Below are 17,473 nucleotides of genomic sequence, written 5' to 3'. Positions count from 1 at the left end.
GTTCTCAAACTCACCCTTTTTTATTGCTGGTGATTTGGCACGGCATCTGCTCAGCCACTGCTGACTGACACATCAGTCACACCTCGAGGACATGGCTCTGGGGCTCAGCAGTGCCTCTACCTGTGTTTGGAAGAGGGGCTTTGCTTTTTTGCTCTACATGCTTACAGAAGGCAGTGGGAAGATTTCTTCTCCCTGCCCCCCATCCCTTTATTTTCACAGACTTTGTTCAGAAACTGACTGGGACTACTCAGTGGGAATATATTCTCTGTAAATATCTACTGCCTGTCTCCTCTGTACAGCCAGAAATGCAAGATTTATGAAACCAGAAGGAGCCTGTTCCTTTAACATCAGCAGTTAAGATATTCAGCCAGACTGAAGTAGATCTCTGTCCTGTCCCCTTGGCATTTGTGCAGTCTACACCAGATAATGAAGTAAGATCAGGCCTGATCTGAAGACCACCTACTCAGCTGCCACCCACCCTCCCCATCCACCCAGTACTGATGTATTGGCCTGAGCTTTCTTCCCATTCCCAGCTGGCCTTGCCATGCAGGACCTGGCAGCAGGAGCTGGAGCGATGCCCTGGCCCCATTCTGCAGCTCAGGGGCTCACAGGGGCCCCACTCCCTGGCAGAGCTTCCCCAAGCCCTGCAGCTCTCCCCTGGCACACAACCTGGCCACACCTAATTCGTGGCCTTGCCACAGGACCCTGTGTACGTAAAAAGAAGTCAGGAAAACTTCAGAGAGTTACCCAGAGCTGGCACCTGGGCACCCAACCATCACATAACCAGTCCTGCAGGGAGTATGTGAAACTGGGAGTATGTGATGCTGATGGGAGTTGTCCTTCTTGGCCAGGGACACATCCCACCAGAAGGCATCAGCGAGGCAGGCTGCAAGGAAAAAATTAAGACTCTTTGTTTTAACAAGCTGTGGCAGAGGGAGAGGCAGCAGCTCCCCAGTCTTATTTTCCGAAGGTTTCTTTCCTTTAGGTGGCAGTATGCGTTTACAGCTCCCCGCAGCACTGCCTGCGCTCCCAGCCCCGCAGCCGCCGCCGAGCATCTTCCACCAGTGCTCGACCATCGCTGGGTTAATTTTCCAGAAAATCCTGTGCAAGCAATTAAAATGTTAATGTTGTGAGGGAAATGCCTCCGTTGAAGTAAACTCATTCGAGAGTCGGTTGTGCTCGGTGGAAGGGGAACAGTCTATTGATTTTGAACAAGGTCATATCTCATCAGGCTTGCCACCTGGATTATTTTTGTTTGTGCTGATCAGCTACCGAGTCCTTGATTTCACAGCAAGTTTGAAATCACCTTAATGAAGCAGAAATTTGAGAGACAGGGGTGGTTTCCGTCCCAAGACTTTTGTTTATTACAGAAATGTGCTCCCTCACCTGTTTATATTTGACCACCTGCTCACCTCTGTTCTTGTTAACCTTATTTCACTAAAGCAGCAATAGCTGATGCAAAACTCTTAGTTCTGGCAGCTGCCAACCAAATTCACACTTTACACTGGGATTTGTGCCACAGCCAGCCAGCAGTGCATTCCCTCAGGAAACGGAATTCTGCTAAAAAAACAAATTCATCAGATTATAGACCCTTCAAGTGACATTCATGTGGGCATAGGGTAGTTCTGTCTTGCATTTTATTTATATAGGAAAGGATTTTAGTAGAAGAAAAGTTGTCCACTTTATTTTTTTACAGCAATTCCAGCTGATGCAAGCTGCCTTGCATGCAGAAAAACTAACTCCATTAATACAAGGTATGCTCATTGAAACTGCACTGGTATTTCATTACGAGCACATGACACCTGGGACAGAGAAGCAGAAGCACCTACAGCCTGATTTCATTTGCAGATTCCTTGTGGCCTCCACCCAGAGCTTGAAATCTTTCCTCCAGGAGCTGAAGGTCCTTCAATGCTCTCTTTTCGCTGACTGTGGTCACACCAGGCAGGGCGGATGTGCTTTTTCACCACATCTAAACTGGGTTGTGTTATTTCTAGTGATATTGGCTATGAGTCTCTAACCCAAATGCTAGGGTATTTGCATGCTTAATTCACATGTCTAATTGCTGTAATTGCACATGCTCATTAGGCAATTTTCTGTGCAAATGCTGAGTTAGGCACATAACTAGGCATAGTGTTTGCAGTGTGATTTGGTTCAACACTCGTGGAAAATTTGTGAACAAATTAGACATGCAATTGAATGCACACTTTCTACACTAAGAGGTTGGGCAGATCCTGGCAGCAGGCAGACAGCAGTCTAAATGAACAAGTAGAAAGTACTACCCTTGGGAATCCCAGTGCAAGACTGAGTGCTTCATCCAGAGGAAAATCAGATCTAAGATGTCCTTCATATTATCCAGAGATTCACACCCTCCTTTCAGGCTGACCTGGAATACTGGGAAGCAAAGCAAATTTAACTTTCATCTAAGGGAAAAGGAAAAAAAAAAAAAAAAAAGAGAGAGAGACGAACAAACAACAATCATGAAGCACTAATTTTATGATCTGATTGCTGAGGGAGAGTAGATACAGAGCCTCTCTGTCAGAAAGGAGACAAAGCCAGCCTGTCTCTTCCTATATTCCCATAGAAGACACAACAGTGAGTAACCCAAGTAGCTCAGTGTGAGCTATAAAGGATACTAGCACGGCTTTAAACCAGCACAGCTGATTTGAGTTAGAGCCCACCTGTGGAAGATTGACTACGAGAAACCCCAACTTTCATGGTCTAATGTTTGTAATTTCTCTCCCTCATTGAAGATATATGTTCTTTTAATAAAAAGTACAGGGGGAAATATCTCAAAAATAAGAATTCAAGGTACAGAAAGACTGAGTTACGGTTTAACTCTTCAATTTTACCTTTCCTGAACCAGTCTGCAAGCTCTCCTGCTCTTAATTTATGTCAAGCAGGACTAAAGGGACTGTATAGGTTACCACTGACATTTCCTTTGTGCATTAATCCTTTGAATCTCATTTACCATACAATTCTGCTGAATTACATAAAAATTATGATTTTTTTATTACTGAGTAGATTATGATGAGGGACATTTTCACCACCATTCAGTAAAATACCAAATGGGAGCCAGAGCTGTCTTTTTATTTTTGCCTGGGCAGTGAGAGTGTGGGCTCACCATGAGGGACCGACTACCTTTTGGAGGACAATGAGTTGCAGCTCTATCCCACAAACTCCCATGAGCTGGAAGTGCAGGATGCCAGAGGGTCAGGATCACCTCATTGGCTGTAACTCTGCTGCAGCAACAAGCCCTTGAGATGGAAACACTCACAACTGGGACTCCCTCAGCTTTGCCAGGGCTGAAGCAGTGCTCCCTGCTCAGGGCTGCAACTCTGGGCATCTGTCACCAGACATGGCTCCTCACCCAAAATTTTTTGGTAGAAAACACACTTGTTAGCTGTAGGTACATGCCAAAGCGCTTACCCACCGCGAGACTCTGTGGCCACCAACAGCATAACTTGACCCTTGCAATTTCAGAGGAAAGAAAAGTTGCGGTTCCATCTCTTTTAAACTGCAGATTTGCATTAAATATCTTCAGATTTAAAAGTGTGGAAAAGCTTAAGCTGACATAGTAGAAGAATACATACATCATAGATGTAGACATAGGTGATCTAGGTGATATAAGTGATGTAAGTGATATAGGTGATATAGACGTAGTTGTATTGTTACAGACATAGAGACATAACCATTTCTAAGCTGTGAAGTTCTCCTTAGGGAGTAGTTTCATGAAATGAAGACTTGGGTGGAAAGACCAACTTAAGGATTTTGTCCCACTACACCTCATGGTCTCCCCCCTAAAGGAAGGGTATTTTTAATCGTTGTGAATTCAGAGAAGAGATGTATTGGCAGGAGTGAGCTGTGCTCAGCTGGGAACAAAAGCAGAAAGGCTGAGGGAGCCTTAAATCCTGTTTGCCAACAAAACTATGATCTCATGAATCTGAGGAGAGGAGAGGAGAGGAGAGGAGAGGAGAGGAGAGGAGAGGAGAGGAGAGGAGAGGAGAGGAGAGGAGAGGAGAGGAGAGGAGAGGAGAGGAGAGGAGAGGAGAGGAGAGGAGAGGAGAGGAGAGGAGAGGAGAGGAGAGGAGAGGAGAGGAGAGGAGAGGAGAGGAGAGGAGAGGAGAGGAGAGGAGAGGAGAGGAGAGGAGAGGAAAGGAAACTGCAGTCATCACATGAGCAAATACAGTGGTGCTCTCTTCATCCAGAGCCCAGACCTTTTTGGTGCTGCGGTTTTGCGTTTTGTTCTGAAGTGTCTTTAAGTGGACGCAGTTATTCTGATGTTACGTGGAGCTGACTGAGAACCTTCCTGTGTTTAAAGTTTTAAAGGGAGTGTGGGAAAATATATATTAAAAAAAAAAATTGTAACTGGCTGGGGGAGAAAGAAGGGAAAGAAAAAAAAAAAAAAAAAGAAGGAAAGGAGGGAAAGGGAGGGGAGAAAATATGTCTGTATAATACTGCATGTGTCTATGGTGCTAGCAAATATTGACAATATGATTCCATGGCTTATTAATGTAAAATTCTCAAAAAAAAAAAAAAAAAAGCCTAAAAACACAGAACATATTGAAGTTGATACCACACAGTAAATGGATGTGAGCAGGATAAAAAAAAACAACCAAGTAAAAATTCAGGGGCTAAATACCCCATCCTACTTTATAGCACACACAGCAGAGTAAGCCAAGGAAATATTCCTTAGGCTATAAAACTGCACAAAGGACTTGAGTGTCCCATTTTTCTTTTTAATTTAAAGAAAATAGCCAGAGTCACTGAAGAGAGGGAATTGACCTCTTTGGGTTTCTCACTTTCTCAGAGAGATTTCTGGTCAATCAAGCCTGCACGTTGTTCCTGGAAGAATGACCACAACCTCCATGCTTCTGGCCTCTACCCTGGAAGCCATTGCTTATATTTCCATTACCCCACTGCCCATCAGACCTGTCCACAGCATTTGTCAATGGCAAAAGGTCAGCAGTCTCCCAAACTTAGACATCAGCACATATTCGCCCATAAATTAGCCACAGAAATTTCAAAATCCATATTCCTGAGTGATGGGGCATGCCATTCCCCCCCTTTCTGCTTCTTTTTAAGGGGTTACGTGGCCTGTGTGGCTTTACAATTCGTCCATTTTAAAAATAATTAAAATAATATAACATTGATTTAATATCTTTTTTTCTTTTTTCTTTTTTTTTTTTTTTTTAAGCACCACAACTCACAGGAGCACTGAGTGTGAATGATTTCTTCCTGTATAACATAGCACATTGTGTGATCTCGGGGTGGGGAGTGTGGCTGATGAGCACCCCTGATTTGAAGCCATCCCCCACTTTCATGACACCAGGAATGGGAACAGGCAAAGGGTTTCTCTTGGGAGCAAAGAAACACTGCAAAACCCAAACTCCTCAGAGATGTGGCTATACCCAGCTGAGGGTGAGCTTAGCCAAGAGGCATCTCCCAGTGCTGGCTGTGCCTCAGGTTATAAATAATTTTGATTTTCCTTTGCTAAGGAGGTTTTTTTATTATTATTTCTCACTCTCATGGGGAAGACAAGCTCTCCTGCGAGGGTGGCACAGCCCAGTAGGAAAAAAATCTTGTCTCCAGATCCACTGGGACCCTAGGCATGCTGAGGGCTGCACTTAGCCTCATCTCTCCGAGCAATGAGGGTGCTTCAGAGCCAAGGCTGAGCCTGGCTGGGGGGGGGGGGAGAAGGCAATTATCTGCTGTGAAATGTGATGGGGGTGGAGGGAACACCACACACACAGCCGACAAAGCAGGGCCTGATCTCCAGAAGTGCTGAACACTTGTGAGGCAGAGAACACCCCCGGCGCTCGACAGCAGGAGTTAAGAGCATTTGGCACTTCAGGAGAGTTGCTAAGCATCCCCAGGAATCGGGAGATGTGGGTTTCTGCGGGTTTTTTTTTTTTTTACCTGCGGTCAGAGCCTCCGATGCTGCGGGATCCCTTTGCACCTAATTAAGATAAATCACAAAGAAATATACAAAGATGCATAATCTACCCTCTCTTCGACTGATTTAAGTGTATCCCCGCAGGGAACTACACCCATTTAACTAAAATCAAGTTAGAAATCAATTTAGTTACATTAGTGCGTTTTCGGTATGGAATAGCCCTTAATTTGAATGGGAATAAAGACCCACTATGGGCCGATTGATTCTGTTAGGTGAAGGAAAAGCTTTTATTCTCAATATAGCTACAAATGAAATTAGATTCAGAATGCTATGGGTTATTATATGTGGGAAATATTAGGATCTGTGAATACAGTCTTTCCCTTTTTTTTTTTTCACACACTTCTGAACATCCTCATTCCTCCTGTGATTTCAGGCATTCCCACACAGAGTTAGCCCAGAAAACGCTGAAAAAAAGGGGCTGTTTCCCTTCGAAGAGCCACAGGGGCTCACTTTCAGTGGCAGAAGATGCTGGTCTTAGAAAGGTCTTTCCAGTTTAATGCGTGAGCCCAGGAGATGGGGGAGAAAGAAAAAGCCTGCCCTTCAGGAGCATGCAGGGGAGAAACTGCACACACCGGGAGAGAAAGGAGTCAGAATAAGAAACCCCATCTCAGATGGCTGTGGGGAAGGGGAGGGAGCAGACCTCCTGTTTGCAACCAGTGGGACCTGGCAGGGTGGACAGAAGGATGACCATGAGCCAGCAATGTGCATTTGTGGGCAAGAAGGCCAATGGCATCTTGGGGTGCATTAGAAGGGGGGTGGTTCAGTTCAAGGAGGACTGGGAACTGCTTGAAAGAGTCCAGTGCAGAGCCTCCAAGATGATTAAGGGACTGGAAAATCTCCCTTGTGAGGGAAGACTGAGGGAGCTGGGTCTCTTTCACTTGGAGGAGAATGAGGGGTGACCTCATCAATGTTTATAAATATGTAAAGGCAAGTGCTAGGAGGATGGAGCCAGGCTCTTCTCAGTTATGTCCAGTGATAGGACAGGGGACAATGGGTACCAGCTTGAGCATCAGAGGTTCCACATAAATATAAGAAAAAACTTTTTTTACTGTGAGGATGACAGAGCACTGGCACAGGCTGCCCAGGGAGGTTGTGGAGTCTCCTTCTCTGGAGACATTCAAAACCCACTTGAACACATTCCTATGTGACCTGCTGTAGGTGACCCTGCTCTAGCAGGTGGGTTGGACTAGGTGATCTTTAGAGGTCTCTTTAAACTCATAACTTTCTGTGATTCTGTGAATATCTTGAGCAGCACAACTTGTCCTCAGAGGGAAATCACTTCAGCTTTCTTAGCTAGCTCATTTTCTCCAAGGGCACAGATCATTCAAACGGGCTGGTGGGTATACTCACCCTGAGGGCCTGCTTGCAGCCACCTTTGTCTACTGACCAGAAAGCACAAAGGAGACTTTACAGTCGTTTTTCCCCAGGGCCATCTCCATTTGAGCCCACTGCCTGCCCAAATCTCTTTGTGCGAGGAGAATTCAGGCTGGAGAAGAGAGAACAAAACCCAGGAATTTTCCAGTGATAATGCTCATCCCAGTTACTTAATTTTCACTGTTGTCATATCTTAGACCACTGATGATCACTCACTAATCTTGCCCCCATTATTCAGGTCCTGACCTTCAAACACAATCCCAGGAGCAATATTATCAAAGATATATGAAGTAAGACTGTAGGTGGCACTTCAGGCTGCATAACCGTGACCTTGTCTATCAAGACATGTAGCATTTAAATCATAAATTTAATCAGGTAATCCTTAGGCTATCAGGATGACCAACAGAAGTACACGGACACTGTGTAATCTCTGCAGCAACTCCCAGTATACATTTTCTGCCTACCCAGACCTAGAGTTCCATTCCACTTCACTGGCAGAAATCAAGAGAGATTTCACACAAGAACATGAAACTACTCACTAGAATAAATCAGAAACAGGCCTGTAGAACTCTTGCAAGACTTCAAGTTTGGCACCTAAACAGAAGAAAAAAGCCTAAATACATATGTAAGCCTAAAACACCAGAGATGAATGCTATAGCAAAAACCATGGGTCAGCAAAATGCTGCACCTCTCCAGCACCTGCAAAGGGGGCATACAGGGTGTATATTTTGGTTCTGTTTAAACTATTGTATTGACTGTTTTCTGTAATTTTCATCAGTACAAAGCTAACAATATTTGCTTCTCTCTCTAAACCCCAATTTGGCAGCACACCACTAATCAGTGGGTGCCTAGGACATGTGCTTGCTTGACAGCTTTCTGGGAATTAAGCAACAGAGCATCAGCAAAGCAAGTTTGGACATGACTTTTGGCATCAGGGCCCAAATGCAGATGCATTTCTCAGTGGACATCTGAAGGTGCTGTTCCACACTACAATTACCTAATGGCAAAGCTGCCAAAGGATAACCCTGCCTTTTCTCACCCACACTCTCCCTCCCCTCTCCCATTTATCACTCCTAAGTGTGTTGATACCCTTTAAAGTAAATTAGTGAAATGGCCAGTATTAACAAAACCAGAGAAAAAACACTGTTCTGATTTAGACCAATGACAGCAGAAATAGCTGCCTTTACATAACTGTGAGAGGGGATGGGAAACTGCAGTAGGGAGGAGAGGATGAGAGGGAATGCACTGGGAAGGACAAGAACCTCTTCAAAACACTTTCTTCCTACAGAAGTACTAGTGGTGACCAGCAGCCAGCTATTTGTACTAAGTGGATCAGAATACTCATTTGCTTCTTGCTAGACCCTCATCACTACTTCAGACTAGTTCATGGTTTGTCACTGGGAAGTCACATAGACTGTCTGTTGGGAAGTCCCGTAGACTGTCTGGAAAAGGACAAAGGATTCAGGGCACACAAGAGATGCAGGTCCCCCTCTCCTATGCCACAGCACATCTTCAAGCCCTCACATTTACTGTGTCACCCTTCCCATGCCTCATGTAAAGCCCCCAGGAGGGTTCAGATCCCTGGTAAGTGAAAAGTCTGTCCTTTTCTACAGACTCCAAGCTTCTTTAGCAAGCAGCAAAGCTTGGCCAGCTGCTTCAGGAGCCTGTAACACCTTCTCCCACTGGGCCAGTCCTTCCCCATCAGTTGCTGGATAGGCAGCAGCCAGCTGGAGACGGCAGAGGGCTGAGGAGATTTGTGAAGGGTGACAAGGAAAACCAATAAAGAAAATAAATCTCAGCCAGCCTGTTGAGGATTTATAAAATGAAGGTCAAGTTTCGACAAACATTTTTTTTCTTTCACAGTGAAGCTGGTGGACCCAAACCATGGCAAACTTACCTCAATTGTCTCCTAGGGAGAAGCAAGCGTACCCCCAAAAGCTGGCACTGCCATGCACAGGTTAAATATTTTCAGGTAGATGGGGGTATGGATATACAGAGCAGAGGCAGAACAAAAGGGATACTGTATTCATTTTTATTGGGTTCTCTCCCTCTCCATCAGACTCCACCTTGCCATGGCTGCAGAAGCATTCAATAGTCTTGGAATTGAGCAAAGTGAGTTCACCTTTCAGCAAGTAGGGACATCAGTCAGCCCTGCCCTCTCCACCTTATCCTCTGTTGCAACAGCATTTGAACATTTCACCATTATTTTACTGCTCATTACCTGCAGTTTATTGCCCTAGCAGTTTAACCTCAGTTTACCCCCAGGGATGAAGTCAGGGCGTCTTTCACCCATCGAGCAAAACTAGGGACAAATTTCATGGGAGCCTCAAGAGACACTTTGGTCCCTAATTCCCAATGAGGGCCAAGAAGATTGGTGCTGACTAACACTGGTGCTTTGCCAGTATGACCTGCTTCTGGTCCTACAGATTGTGTGCACAGACTTGATAACTTCTCACAGAGACTCCTGGCTTCCTGGGGTCCTTTGCCCTTCCAGCGAGCAGAAGCCCAAGGAGATGCAGTGTCACCAGTGTCACTGCCCACCTGGGAAGCAAATCAACCAAAGCAACAATTGCCAATGAAGGCTGAAGGAAGGGGGGACACAGGCCCACCGGAGGGGTCCTGAGGTCACCCTGAGTGCACTCACTACTGCCCTGAAGCCACCAACATGTTGGTCTCCAGTTAATGAGACAGCCTGGCACCTCATGGTGTGCCCAAGGCTGGGAGTGAGGAGCTGCCATTCCTGGGAAAAGGGGGAGAAAGGTTTCCTGTGTCAGGGACAAGACGCCAGGTTTAGGAATGGATCCTGATTCATAGCCCTGGGATGCTGCAAGACCAACCTGTGAGGTCCTGAGGCAGTCGGTCCCCTGCTCCTGTTTTTGGTAACTACAGAACAGCTCTTCTTTAACACCTCTTATTCCTACTGTCTTCTATGTGAGCTACAGTAATAAAGACAAAATATATATTTTTATGCTTGCTTTTATATGTATGGAAGATGTAACCTGAAAATTGGGGTTTTGTGTCCTCTGGGCCAGCTCTGGCCAGTCATGTTGTAATGAGGTATGCAATAAAAGTCAGTTTATCTTAGAAGACACTTGGCATGGGTTTAGGTTCACCATCCACAAACAGTATTATTTTCAGTGCCACTAATCAGCCTGGAGGAGGAACAGGTTCCTGGGACCTTTGGCATTTCAAGTGAAGAAAAGTTATACAATTAAACCTCAGTTAGGAAATATCCATAACTTACCAACGGGGGAGAGCAGTTAAGAGCATTACCAGCTGTCAGCACCTGGGAAAGTAAATTGAATGGCCAGAGCACTGAGATATGAAAACTGAAGAGAAAAATCACATGTGCCTACTTTCTTTACGGCTGCAATGTCATAGGTCATATGTTGTGCTAACCTGTAAGAAATAATAGGAACTTGGAGATAAAATATAGCTCCAAATGTGAAGTGGGGCATGGTATAGAAGAAGTTAAGCAAGGACAAACAGATTACTAGTGCTCTGAAGTATAAAATCGCTGTCTCAGATGGCTCTCCATACTCCTAGCAGCTTCATAAGCTAAACCAGCTGTTGCACATAACACTGCTAGATTTTTAATGACATCTATTTCCCTGACTGTAACTAGAAATGCAAGGTCTTTAAAAATAGTTTCCTATGTAAAATTGTTTGGTGTTTCGGTTTTTTTTTTTTTTGGTTGGTTGTTTTTTTTTTTAATTATATTAGCTATATATGTAATTACAGCCTTTTGGAAGTGCTTGTCAAAAATTTGCTATCACTCTTACGAACTTATAACTCCCTTAATGAATATTGTAAATTATTGGGGCAGCATACTGCAAAGCAGAAAGCTAAGAAGAAAAAAATAAACTAAAAAGTTTTGGTGGACTTTTCATGAACTGTTTTCTGACACATATGAGAGGAGACCTCCTAGCCCAAGATCACTGAAATGAAGATAGACAGTAGCACCAAGGATGGGTCCAATCTGTATCTGAGCAGGAGGAGGATGAACACTCTGAAGCATCTCTTGACTGAGAGACTGAAGAGCCATAAACAGCTCCCAGCCCTCCATACAATGGAGCTACTTGTGCTCCCCTGCATCAGCAGATGTGGGACATCTACTCTCACATCTGTAAGGTTGATGTATCATCACCATGTGGCATCAGCAGCGTGATTTGCAGGGTCACTGCAGGACAAAGCCAGTTGGGGTCACACAGTGAGAGGTGACAGGCAGAGTACAGCAGTACAGGTTTGGGGAAGGAGAGTGGTAGAGGGAAGAGGCTGGTGGGAACTAGGGTTGAGCCTAGAGTGGTGTGAATTAAGAGCCTGGCTAAAAGCAGGAAGTGTTCACACTTCTCAGAAAGCTTTGTGAGCAGTGATAATGAAATAGCAACCCCCAAAGCACTTAGGTCTCCATTCTTTTTTCTAATTCATCCATTTGAACAGTGGGTCCTGTCACAGGCTGTTCCTGCCAAGCGATGGGCAGAGCGTGCGTGTGGCCTGAGAGGAGCACAGTGACACTCTGGCAGTGGTGTGTGCCAGCAGCAAGTACCAGCCTGTTTAATGAGGCCCTCCATTGCTCCCTGCCCTGCTGACTGTGTGCTGGGGGTGGCACTTGGCGTGGATGCCTTTGCCAAAACACTTGCTTCATGTCAGGGAGGTGCACCCATTCGTGACGCTGCTCCCCTGGCTCTGCCAGTGCCTCCGGCCACATGGAGGGGGAGGCAATGGCAATAACTGTGATGGAGCCTTCAAGGGAATGGTGACTCACCCCCACCAGAGGTTGCAAGAAACACCCAAGAATCTCCCTCTGTGATTTGCAGCAGATAGGGAACACAGGTGATGGGCAAAATACCTCCCCGGCCAGGCATATCTTTGGAATGGCATGGCCTCACGTAACACTGTTAAAGCAAATACAACAATTAAAAACCTCTGAGTAATGAGTCTGTTCTGCAAACATGTAAACAGGGCAAAGGAGTGGAGGCAATGCTGAGTAATTGCCTGGTAATCCATTTTTTTCAGAACTATGTAATGGCTACATCTATAAAGAAACAGGGGAGGAAAGGGAGGGAAGCACAGGAAATCCATTACTGCCATAAGGGGAAGGAAATGGAACAGGAGCCTGGACCCAAATCTGGATTCCTGACCTCCTGCCAGGGTAAGATATTAGAAACCAATACCAGGGTGGAGCAGCAGTAACCACTGCAGTGATTCACTCCCCTGTGAAGAGCAGAGCCACCCAGACACCTGGCACGGCTCCTCTCCTCCCTGTCACGTAAGCAGCTGGCATGATTCCTGCCATCAACAACAACAACAAAAAAATGCAGATAATTCAGCCTGCCTACCTGAATGTTATCTTTATTATTGTCTGATAGAAATGGAAGCAGAGTCATCCCGACTTGACTTTTGATCCCGAAAATGAGTGAGATAGCCAGGAAAAATAAAAGTCCAGATGAAAAGAGATTGGGAATTGCTCTTTGAGTTGGTTAAAATCACAGCTGACCTTGCTATTCAGAGTACAAGCAGAAGGAGAGGGAGCTCCAAGACAGGGCAACATTCAGGCTTTCTCCTTCCCCCTTCTGTATTGCTGTCACCCATACCCGATTCTGGTCATGTGCTGCGTTCTCACAGTTCCCACACAATCCCATCCTTGTGCTCCTAGCTCGGGGATGAGGTAGCTTTTCATCACAGCATTCCGTTTGTCACATTCATTTCAGATGATGATAAAACCCAGTTACAAGCAGCACATTTTACATCAGTAAATATTGCAGCATTTCTCCTCCAGGCAGGGAAACAAAGGCTAAGGGGGAGTAAAAAGTCTTTCCTTTGGCCACCTAAAGTGAACTACTCATCTCCCAAGTTCCTGTGCAAAATTAAACATCTCTGCCTAGGCTTGCTTTTAGATCTAGCTCACCAGTGTAGTCCTCTGAAGTCCACATGTGTGAACTGTATTTTACCAACACCTAAAATTATGTTTTTTCTTGCAGGGGAGACAGCAGTTCATGCCTGGGCACTGGGGTTGATCACTCAAAAGCATGTATGCTTTCAGCATTTGGCTAATCAGATTTCAGCAGAATCCACACAGCACTGTATCCAATCCACCTCTTTGTAAAACTTGACAAATTTTTGGTGTCAGCAACAGAGAAGCCCATCCACCACCACCATCCCCAAACTGGGACTTGGCAGCTTGATGAGTGCAGCTTGCCTTCACGTGCCTCATATGTACCATGGAAGCAGTTTTACCAGGAACTGCATCTCCAGCCACCAGTGGGGAAGGTTTTTGGTGTACTAGGCTATACCCTTCCTGCACATCATCTTTTTCTTCTCCTTTCCTCCATGCACTACTGCTACCCATAGGCAATGCTTTAGAGACACATCTTGACATGGAGTGTTACAGGGACAGAGTTCCTTCAGAGTTCAAGGCTGGCTTGCTGTGTGTTTTGTTTGCTTCTTGAACCTTCTTAAAGCCACAGCTGGGAATTTTAATTGCTTCCCCAGCTGCCTGTCTGTGGTGGAGTAAGGCCCAGTGTGACTGAATGCCTGAGCTCTCAATCCCAGGTAAAATAAAAAAAACCTCCCTGAAAATAAATGGGAAGTTTGGTTGTGAAAATACACAGCTAGTGAGATGATCTGTTGTTTGACATTGGTGGCACCCAGTAGGTCAGTGTCTTCTCCATCTAAACCATACTAATATGGAACAATTTATAAGCTGTGGAAAGCCCCTTCCCACCTTGCCTATGGGAATACAGTGTACCCTCAGCACCCCACAGAATCTCTTCCTATTCCCCCAAGCCCCGCAGCTGCTCACCAGCCCCAGCTGGCATGTTCAGCCTGCACTTCACAGCTCCTGCACTGGCACGGAATGTTGAAATGTTCTAAGTGTCCTGGGTCTGATGCTACAGTCTGCTGCAATATTATTATTATTATTATTATTATTATTATTATTATTATTATTATTATTATTATTATTATTATTATTATTATTATTATCATTGGTGTTGTTGTTGTGGCTAGGACTATTTAACTATTCAACTATGGCTTTTTTTTTTTTTTCGGTCCTGTGATCTGTGGCTGTTTGTTTCAGTGTCTTTGCAGCTCTACTGCAGAATGCCATCATCCACACCTCTGATCCCTGTGAGTCCTGTTAGCGCATCTTGTTGGCAGCAGAAGTATTCTTCCACTGCAGGATTGATCCAAAACAGCATATTCCACCATCTGCAGCTACCTGCTGGTGTCCAAGATGTAGCGAGGTGGTTACTTTCTTTATCCAATAGTATCCGCCAATATTTATCTTTGGCACCAAACGTGGAGGCTATTCTTGCTTCTGCCAAGTCAGGTAACATGTTTTTCATCGCAGGCACTTGGTAATGAACAAGTGTGTCATAAGCCCAAGTTTCTTGGCCTTATGGGAATGAAGAATTTGCCTGTGTGGAGGTTGGCTCCCCAGCCATGCACCCGACCAGGGATGCAGCAACTGCAGTGCTGGCACCACCTCACTTCGTTCGCTGCACTGGCGCCTGCTTCTTTTTCACCCTTGGAGCAATGGTTACACAGGTGCCATCCTGGCCAAAAGACTGTCTCAATTTCAAGGTGAAACATGCCTGGAAGAGATCCCAGTTCTTCAATGATAACCTTTCAACAGTTCTAGCTACAGAAGCAATGGAGAGCAATGCCTGTTTTGACTCCCCATGAACAACTTTTCTGCTTTGCCTGGGTGGTTCTTACTTCAGCTATTGCACCTGGCCATGTGCAAGTTATTTTCTATGAATGATTTCTTTTCTACCTAGTATCTTCCTCTGGAGGTTATTTCTTGCTTTTTCACTTGTCTTCTTGCATGCTCCATCTACTCTGTGGCTGTGAATTGGTTTGCACTTGCTTTCTACATGGCCAGATCTCTCCCAGAACCAGGATGGGGTCTTCAAGCAGCCTCACAGAAGTTAGTACTTCTTTCAGGCATAGCACAAATTCCTTTTTTTAATATGCAATCTGTTAAGAAAGGAGACAGCCATTTTCTTTGGGGGCAGTATTTTGATCTATGCTTGCCTTAGATTTAGCTACACTCTTTGCAGACATTCTTTGCTTGTGTTTCATTTAGGAGAAAGGAAAGTCTGTCAACTGTTGTGGTTTTTTTCCAGATCTTATGTGAGTCCTCGTGATGTCCCTGAAAACCACTGCAATCTGTCCATGACTGCTGCTAGTCTGGTTGTTACTGGTTTATTCTGTTTTCTTTGTCTCCTGTTTTGTGTAATTTTCCCACTATGATCCAAAAATGCATCCAGTTGATAAATTCATCCCTTTTCATATCCATCTTCCCAAAGGTGAGAATCTTGGATACAGTTCTTCTTCTTTCTTCCTCCTTCCTATCCCTTTTCCTTGTAAATAAGCGTGATCACAGCTTTCAGTTCTGATCACACAGGTAGAGGTAGCAGATCACCTCTGAAATCTTGCTCTCCATGGGAAGGACATGAAAAGGCCTAGCAAGCAAAAAAGACCTGGAAAAAAGAAAACTGAAGAACCATGGATTGCTGCCAGCAGCTCTGCTGAGGACCCAGCTTGGTTGCCAGCAACTGAAAAGCTTCTAGCAATTGCAGGTGACTGAACCTGGGACATTGCTTCAATCCTTGCCAAAATCAGCAGTAGGCTAGAAGATGGCACATAGTGAATGATGGACTTGTCTTCCAGTTCTGCTAAAAAACTTCTGGCCAGTTCCCAATCCTGTGCCTCAGTTTCCCTGTTTCTGGAATGGTAAGATTCTGCTAAATTGTGTTACCAAAAGAAAAAAAAAAAATGAAAACACTTTATGTATGTCAGGATATTAATACACACAGAAATGGGAAGGGATCAATAAAATAAATAAAATAGATTGTAATGATGAAAGAGCTAAACTAAACGTATCTTCCTTCAAATGCCTCATGGACAGCCAAGGCTGAAGCTCTGCAGAAATGAAGGGGGAAAAAAATCCCCTTTCCATAAGAATTACAAAGCGCTCCAACTATTTTTATCTTATCAGTAAGAAGTGTAATTATACTACAGGGAAACAGGGCCAGTTGTTGTACTTGCCTTCTCTCATTCCCTACAAGAGAGTGTAAAATAATTGCACAGTGACAGTTTACCAGAATAACCTACACAGTGAACCCAAAAGTCATGCCTGAACTCCATCTGGAGGTGGGCAACTGCGCCCCCCCCTACTTGTCAAGCACTGTCATAGTCTCAGTTGTATTTCAAGCATACTTTGCTGAATTGAGGTATAGGACAGTAAAAACTACAACTATACAGAAAAGAACATAAACCCAAAAAATATTTAGCTTTCTAAGCAGATTTTACTGTACAACATGAACTCTGGGCTCTGCAAAGAGGTGCTTGCTTCTGTCTCCAGCTGTTTAAAAACTAATCTTGTGCCCTGCATTCAAAATTGTTCCTTTCTGCCCCATGCCTGTACATGAGGCCAACTCCAAGAAGAACAAATCAAAGCTATTCTTCAATGTACTGTACAGACTCTAAAGAGAAAGACTATTTTGAGCCCAAAGAATAAATGGGAAAAAGTATTCCAAGAATGCTAAGGAGGATTCAATGAAGTTAATATTCCTTAGAGCTTTCCACATGATGTTTTATACATTAATACTTTCAGCTAGTCTTGAATCAAGTGAAGATGAACCAAAGAATGGGCAAGGAGTGGTAAGAGGAACTTGTATTTTACCTTCCAGAGAGAAGATTCTTCTTTTTACTACAGAACAAGATCAAACTGGTTTAATCACAGAGTATAAACACCAGGCTAAAAAGCAGGTCTAGTGTACCTAGAAAGAGGGTAGTAATTTAAGTACACCCAATTACTGTATTTGTAATAAATTAGCTGTATTTCAGATGATAAAAGACAGGCAGTGCTCCAAGGCATGGTCCCTCTGGAACTGAACCCATGCTCATGCTCAGGTTCAAAATTACAGGTGCAGTGAGCCCCTTGCTTCCATGCTGTGAAGTTTGAGCAAGAAGTGGCACTCACAGCCTGGCAGCTATTGCATTTTCTTACCATTTTGAAATGCTTAATATCAGGATTACCTTCTTTCTGTTAAGTCTGTAGGACCATATTATTTACTCCTTTCATTCTCTAGGGTTTATTCTCTATGTTCTTCTTCAGCTACAATATTCAGAAATTTA

The sequence above is a fragment of the Heliangelus exortis genome, chromosome 2 (genome assembly GCF_036169615.1).
Source record: "Heliangelus exortis chromosome 2, bHelExo1.hap1, whole genome shotgun sequence".
In the NCBI taxonomy this organism is placed as follows: Eukaryota; Metazoa; Chordata; class Aves; order Apodiformes; family Trochilidae; genus Heliangelus; species Heliangelus exortis.
Note: the sequence above shows the minus strand (reverse complement) of the source record.